Source organism: Schistocerca americana, unplaced genomic scaffold, assembly GCF_021461395.2.
Source record: "Schistocerca americana isolate TAMUIC-IGC-003095 unplaced genomic scaffold, iqSchAmer2.1 HiC_scaffold_397, whole genome shotgun sequence".
Taxonomy (NCBI): domain Eukaryota; kingdom Metazoa; phylum Arthropoda; class Insecta; order Orthoptera; family Acrididae; genus Schistocerca; species Schistocerca americana.
This window is the reverse complement of record NW_025726123.1, coordinates 102,501-110,000: the sequence shown is the minus strand read 5'-3', so window position 1 is coordinate 110,000 and position 7,500 is coordinate 102,501. Positions and strand designations below refer to the sequence as shown.

General features: G+C 51.9%; 1 non-coding gene across 1 annotated transcript in view; it reads right to left on the bottom strand.

Moving 5' to 3' along the window:
* The window catches only part of LOC124582162, a 1,910-nt gene extending 410 nt beyond the window's left edge, over positions 1 to 1,500 (bottom strand). The window contains exon 1 of the ribosomal RNA XR_006973762.1: positions 1 to 1,500. This exon is cut by the window's left edge and continues 410 nt beyond it. This is a non-coding gene — a ribosomal RNA (small subunit ribosomal RNA).
* Positions 1,501 to 7,500: the final 6,000 nt, after the last annotated feature.

The window sequence follows — 7,500 nt, the reverse complement described above, 5'->3', positions numbered from 1 at the left end:
TGTCCCTCTAAGAAGAAAAGTAATCGCTGACAGCACGAAGGATGTCACGCGACTAGTTAGCAGGCTAGAGTCTCGTTCGTTATCGGAATTAACCAGACAAATCGCTCCACCAACTAAGAACGGCCATGCACCACCACCCACCGAATCAAGAAAGAGCTATCAATCTGTCAATCCTTCCGGTGTCCGGGCCTGGTGAGGTTTCCCGTGTTGAGTCAAATTAAGCCGCAGGCTCCACTCCTGGTGGTGCCCTTCCGTCAATTCCTTTAAGTTTCAGCTTTGCAACCATACTTCCCCCGGAACCCAAAAGCTTTGGTTTCCCGGAGGCTGCCCGCCGAGTCATCGGAGGAACTGCGGCGGATCGCTGGCTGGCATCGTTTATGGTTAGAACTAGGGCGGTATCTGATCGCCTTCGAACCTCTAACTTTCGTTCTTGATTAATGAAAACATACTTGGCAAATGCTTTCGCTTCTGTTCGTCTTGCGACGATCCAAGAATTTCACCTCTAACGTCGCAATACGAATGCCCCCGCCTGTCCCTATTAATCATTACCTCGGGTTCCGAAAACCAACAAAATAGAACCGAGGTCCTATTCCATTATTCCATGCACACAGTATTCAGGCGGGCTTGCCTGCTTTAAGCACTCTAATTTGTTCAAAGTAAACGTGCCGGCCCACCGAGACACTCACTCAAGAGCACCCTGGTAGGATTGCAACGGGGTCCGCCTCGGGACGCACGAGCACGCACGAGGCGCGTCGCACGCCTTCAGCTCGCCCCACCGGCAGGACGTCCCACGATACATGCCAGTTAAACACCGACGGGCGGTGAACCAACAGCGTGGGACACAAATCCAACTACGAGCTTTTTAACCGCAACAACTTTAATATACGCTATTGGAGCTGGAATTACCGCGGCTGCTGGCACCAGACTTGCCCTCCAATAGATACTCGTTAAAGGATTTAAAGTGTACTCATTCCGATTACGGGGCCTCGGATGAGTCCCGTATCGTTATTTTTCGTCACTACCTCCCCGTGCCGGGAGTGGGTAATTTGCGCGCCTGCTGCCTTCCTTGGATGTGGTAGCCGTTTCTCAGGCTCCCTCTCCGGAATCGAACCCTGATTCCCCGTTACCCGTTACAACCATGGTAGGCGCAGAACCTACCATCGACAGTTGATAAGGCAGACATTTGAAAGATGCGTCGCCGGTACGAGGACCGTGCGATCAGCCCAAAGTTATTCAGAGTCACCAAGGCAAACGGACCGGACGAGCCGACCGATTGGTTTTGATCTAATAAAAGCGTCCCTTCCATCTCTGGTCGGGACTCTGTTTGCATGTATTAGCTCTAGAATTACCACAGTTATCCAAGTAACGTGGGTACGATCTAAGGAACCATAACTGATTTAATGAGCCATTCGCGGTTTCACCTTAATGCGGCTTGTACTGAGACATGCATGGCTTAATCTTTGAGACAAGCATATGACTACTGGCAGGATCAACCAGGGAGCTGCGTCAACTAGAGCTGAGCAGCCGGCCGCCCGGGAGTGTGTCCCGGGGGCCCGCGCGAACACGCAAGCGTCCGCTCAATTATTCTGCAAACAGGAGGAGGCTGAGCTCCCCTGCACCATACACCTCGAAACCCTCTCAGGTCCCGGCGGCGCGCAGCGCCGTCCTAAGTACTTGGTCGGGTTCGAGAGAGGCGCAATCGCCCGGAGTTTGGCGAGTAGACGCTTTAGGTGCGACCACCCGTGCTCCCAACTGAGCTTGCCGCTGCCGACAGAGGCCCGGGAGCGTGCTGTCGTGGCATTGCCGGCGGGAGACAACACGCGCCACCTACGGTGACCGGCAGCTCCAACGCCAGCGCCACAGAAGGACAAAAGCCCCACTTGGGTGCCGAAGCGAACTCTCCCAGCACAGCGCACGCGCCAACACGTCCGCACAGCTGCGATACAAACCACCTGCGAGAACCGCAGAGGCGACCGAGCAGCAGACGGCGTCGCGGCGCCGAGCGCCGGGCGGCGGCGCATCCTCAGCGCACACAGTCCTCAATCGGACCAGCACACTGCAGATGTCCACCGCGCTTCGCACCGGGCCCGCGAGGACCTACTTTGGCCGCACGGCGCCGCGTGCAGGGTGCGCCGGCGCGCAGCTGCGCCGCCTGCCGCCTCCGTCGGCCGGCGCGCCTGCCACTGGCCGCCCCCACCAGCCGGCTGTAGCGCGTGCGCCCACGCACCGCACGGCCAACACGCCGGGAGGCCCCCCCTCACCGGCCGGGGACGGTCCCACCCAGCCACCGCCGCGTATCGCTTCACACCCACATGCCATTCACGTTCGTGGGCATGGTGGGTATCGCTGCAACAACCGGTTGGTAGCTCAACCGATCGTCGCCATCACTGATTCACCCCTAGCGAGAACAACCGCACCACAACGGTTTACCAGTTGTTCATTTGCGTAACGTCACCAGCAAACGTAGGCGTCCATCGCCATTTGCAAATTCAACGATTGTTGCATGCCTGTGTCAGGTGTCACGACACACTGTCTGCCCACATACACGCAACAACATGTCCACGCTTAGCGAACACGTGGAAGGTGGCCCCCGTACGTATGCGATGTCCATTGCGCGAACGACTGTCAACCGGCCTCTGTCGCATGTCGCAGATGTGGAACGCAGTGCACCGTGCTATCACGGTGTGTGAGAAGAGACGACTACGTCTGACAACACGCGCCACTACATCAACAGACGGCTCATGCTGATCGCCATCCAGGGCATACCACACTGCAATCCAGCTCTTATAGGGAGACGACACGTAGCTGAGTGCACAACATTTGGACCGCATGGTTCGCCGTTGTTGGCGCAGTCGTTGTACGGTCACATGTACCACGATGTATCATTCAGTACATGAGGACCAATGTGCAGTACAGTGTGTGATTTGGACGTACAACATCAGCGGACAGTTGACACAGGCCGTACCACAGCGTAGGCTAAGTGCTTCGCCATGCGAATGCCAATGAACAACTGCAAATGCCAATGAACAACTGCAAAGGGCATTGAGCATGTACGTCCTGCTGCCATCCACATTACAGTGTATAGCTGCAAGGTGTTTAACATGAAGCGATACACTGGGGACCGGGCAGTGCGAGTAGCAAACTATATTGCGGGGGTTGCAGTTAGGCAACACTACACTAATTTAACGCGTCGTATGACAATTACAGAGCAGGTTAAGGCCCAACGTGTGTTGGGTTAAGGCCCAACGTGTGTTGGGTTAAGGCCCAACGTGTGTTGGGTTAAGGCCCAACGTGTGTTGGGTTACGGCCCAACGTGTGTTGGGTTAAGGCCCAACGTGTGTTGGGTTAAGGCCCAACGTGTGTTGGGTTACGTTAAGGGGCAATGTGGGTTACGTTAAGGGGCAATGTGGGTTACGTTAAGGGGCAATGTGGGTTACGTTACGGCGCAATATAGGTTACGTTACGGCGCAATATAGGTTACGTTAAGGGGCAATGTGGGTTACGTTACGGCGCAATATAGGTTACGTTACGGCGCAATATAGGTTACGTTAAGGCGCAATATCGGTTACGTTAAGGCGCAATACAGGTTACGTTAAGGCGCAATACAGGTTACGTTAAGGCGCAATACAGGTTACGTTAAGGCGCAATACAGGTTACGTTAAGGCGCAATACAGGTTACGTTAAGGCGCAATACAGGTTACGTTAAGGCGCAATACAGGTTACGTTAAGGCGCAATACAGGTTACGTTAAGGCGCAATGCAGGTTACGTTAAGGCGCAATGCAGGTTACGTTAAGGCGCAATACAGGTTACGTTAAGGCGCAATGCAGGTTACGTTAAGGCGCAATGCAGGTTACGTTAAGGCGCAATACAGGTTACGTTAAGGCGCAATACAGGTTACGTTAAGGCGCAATACAGGTTACGTTAAGGCGCAATACAGGTTACGTTAAGGCGCAATACAGGTTACGTTAAGGCGCAATACAGGTTACGTTAAGGCGCAATACAGGTTACGTTAAGGCGCAATACAGGTTACGTTAAGGCGCAATACAGGTTACGTTAAGGCGCAATACAGGTTACGTTAAGGCGCAATACAGGTTACGTTAAGGCGCAATACAGGTTACGTTAAGGCGCAATACAGGTTACGTTAAGGCGCAATACAGGTTACGTTAAGGCGCAATACAGGTTACGTTAAGGCGCAATACAGGTTACGTTAAGGCGCAATACAGGTTACGTTAAGGCGCAATACAGGTTACGTTAAGGCGCAATACAGGTTACGTTAAGGCGCAATACAGGTTACGTTAAGGCGCAATACAGGTTACGTTAAGGCGCAATACAGGTTACGTTAAGGCGCAATACAGGTTACGTTAAGGCGCAATACAGGTTACGTTAAGGCGCAATACAGGTTACGTTAAGGCGCAATACAGGTTAGGTTAAGGCGCAATACAGGTTAGGTTAAGGTACGACATAGGTTAGGTTAAGGTACGACATAGGTTAGGTTAAGGTACGACATAGGTTAGGTTAAGGTACGACATAGGTTAGGTTAAGGTACGACATAGGTTAGGTTAAGGTACGACATAGGTTAGGTTAAGGTACGACATAGGTTAGGTTAAGGTACGACATAGGTTAGGTTAAGGTACGACATAGGTTAGGTTAAGGTACGACATAGGTTAGGTTAAGGTACGACATAGGTTAGGTTAAGGTACGACATAGGTTAGGTTAAGGTACGACATAGGTTAGGTTAAGGTACGACATAGGTTAGGTTAAGGTACGACATAGGTTAGGTTAAGGTACGACATAGGTTAGGTTAAGGTACGACATAGGTTAGGTTAAGGTACGACATAGGTTAGGTTAAGGTACGACATAGGTTAGGTTAAGGTACGACATAGGTTAGGTTAAGGTACGACATAGGTTAGGTTAAGGTACGACATAGGTTAGGTTAAGGTACGACATAGGTTAGGTTAAGGTACGACATAGGTTAGGTTAAGGTACGACATAGGTTAGGTTAAGGTACGACATAGGTTAGGTTAAGGTACGACATAGGTTAGGTTAAGGTACGACATAGGTTAGGTTAAGGTACGACATAGGTTAGGTTAAGGTACGACATAGGTTAGGTTAAGGTACGACATAGGTTAGGTTAAGGTACGACATAGGTTAGGTTAAGGTACGACATAGGTTAGGTTAAGGTACGACATAGGTTAGGTTAAGGTACGACATAGGTTAGGTTAAGGTACGACATAGGTTAGGTTAAGGTACGACATAGGTTAGGTTAAGGTACGACATAGGGTAGGTTAAGGTACGACATAGGTTAGGTTAAGGTACGACATAGGTTAGGTTACGGTACGACATAGGTTAGGTTACGGTACGACATAGGTTAGGTTACGGTACGACATAGGTTAGGTTACGGTACGACATAGGTTAGGTTACGGTACGACATAGGTTAGGTTACGGTACGACATAGGTTAGGTTACGGTACGACATAGGTTAGGTTACGGTACGACATAGGTTAGGTTACGGTACGACATAGGTTAGGTTACGGTACGACATAGGTTAGGTTACGGTACGACATAGGTTAGGTTACGGTACGACATAGGTTAGGTTACGGTACGACATAGGTTAGGTTACGGTACGACATAGGTTAGGTTACGGTACGATATAGGTTAGGTTACGGTACGATATAGGTTAGGTTAAGGTACACATTGTTGTAAGGAAAGGTTTAATGGGGGGCGGGGCGGGGCGGCCGGTTTGTTGATTGTGATTATAGTAAGTGGATGCCTGCGGCATCATCTGATTTGCCACGTCAGGATGCACCTTTGGCTCATGACAGGCGGCGCTCTCATTCCATGCTTGTGGCAGACCTGTGTCTTTCATTCCTGCCATTGTTTGTGTGCTGTGAGAGGAGGCAGTATTGTGATGTTGGGTGCACCCCTGTGTAGGACATGTGTGGGTGTTGGTGGCTTGGCTGAGCAATGGTGGTTGTCGGGTGGGTGGGATATTCTGTTTTCTGAGTGGACCTCCCAGTCTGGTTATGACAGTGTGGATTGTCTAATGTGGCGGAGAGGATGCACTGGGTGTTGTTCCATGCTGGTGCTTACATATTGTCTGTGTGCGTGTTACAGGCAGAGAGTAGTGCGTGATAAGGGTGTGTGGCTGACGTGTGGTTGTGATTGTGAGCAGAGTCTTTCAGCATGTATACGGACAGTTGTATACATTATCTGTATTCTGATGGCTCTATCTATTACTAATCAGCGCCGTGTATACGTTTAATCCGGTTCCAGTCGAAACTGTTGTATCTCTGTACATTAGTGACACGGCGAGCCCGCTATGTAGTTACTCGTCTCGGCAGCTTCCACCGGTGTATGGCAAATGATTATAAGGAATCAGTCTAGTCGTCAATACCGATGGTGTGACGTCACATGTCTGGGGTGGGGGACGCTGCGCCCTTCCGGTGGGTCATGGCCTAGAAAGACTCTTCCCACGCAGGGGGGCGTGGACTGTCATTGACTCTTCCAGGTAATATACTTGCCGTACGTTCTTGCGACTGCGAGTGCAACGCTCACCGGTACCGACATGGATGGAGCGCCTCCTAGCTGACCGCTCAGCATCGGCATTCGTACAGAGAGCAACGCGGTCGCGTCTCTAGCTCGTAACTGGTACAGCCCGCAGCTCATGTATAGGGACATTCGCATATATCATCTATCTATGTGGCCCTGTATCATTTACTAAACAGTGCCGTGAGACAACTGAACCATTAGTAGAGTACTGATGTACAGCAGAATGTTTGCCTTCCACCAAAGGGACGAGTATCGACTCTACCCCAGCGTTGCCACTGCAGGAAGCGGTCTTTGGAAAAACTACCCCCACACCGTCACCATTGTGCGGGGGTACGGACCCTCTATATCCTCAGAGGAGCACTCTTTGCCACCGGGCGTCAGGTCTCGCGGCCTGCCGCCCAGTGCCCACGGGGAACCGCGTGGAGGTGGTGCCGCCGTAGCATCCGCTTACAATGGGCATCAGCCGGCGCACGTTTCCCCTGTGATTAGCAGGGTCCACAGCACTCGGCTCGGGCTAGCCAGGCCTTGCCCATCGTCGAGCCCGGAAAGTTCCGGGTTCTTGGCCTAGAGTCAGTCGCCTTTTAGTCGTCCTCGACCCATGAGTCGGTGTCAGTATCATTACTGCTGGCCTCTGGTGTCGTGTCGGGGTCTCGGAGCATTCCTGCTCTTTCCCTTGCGAGTTCCAGAGCTCTCGTTTGCAAGTATCGTTCTAGAGCCAACGCAGATATTGCAGAGGCAAGATTGTTGAGCGCCCCCCAGTGCTCTCTGCTCCGAAGAAGCGCTCGAACATCTCTGTTAGGGGGCAGTCTGCCTTCCCGTGCATCAGCGAATTGTGGGCAATCCCACAGAGCGTGCTCCGGGGATCCTTCCTCGCCGCAGTCACAGTCCGTTGTTTCTCTTTTGCCAGTCCAGCACAAGTAGGTGGAAAAAGGGCCATGTCCCGTCAAGAAG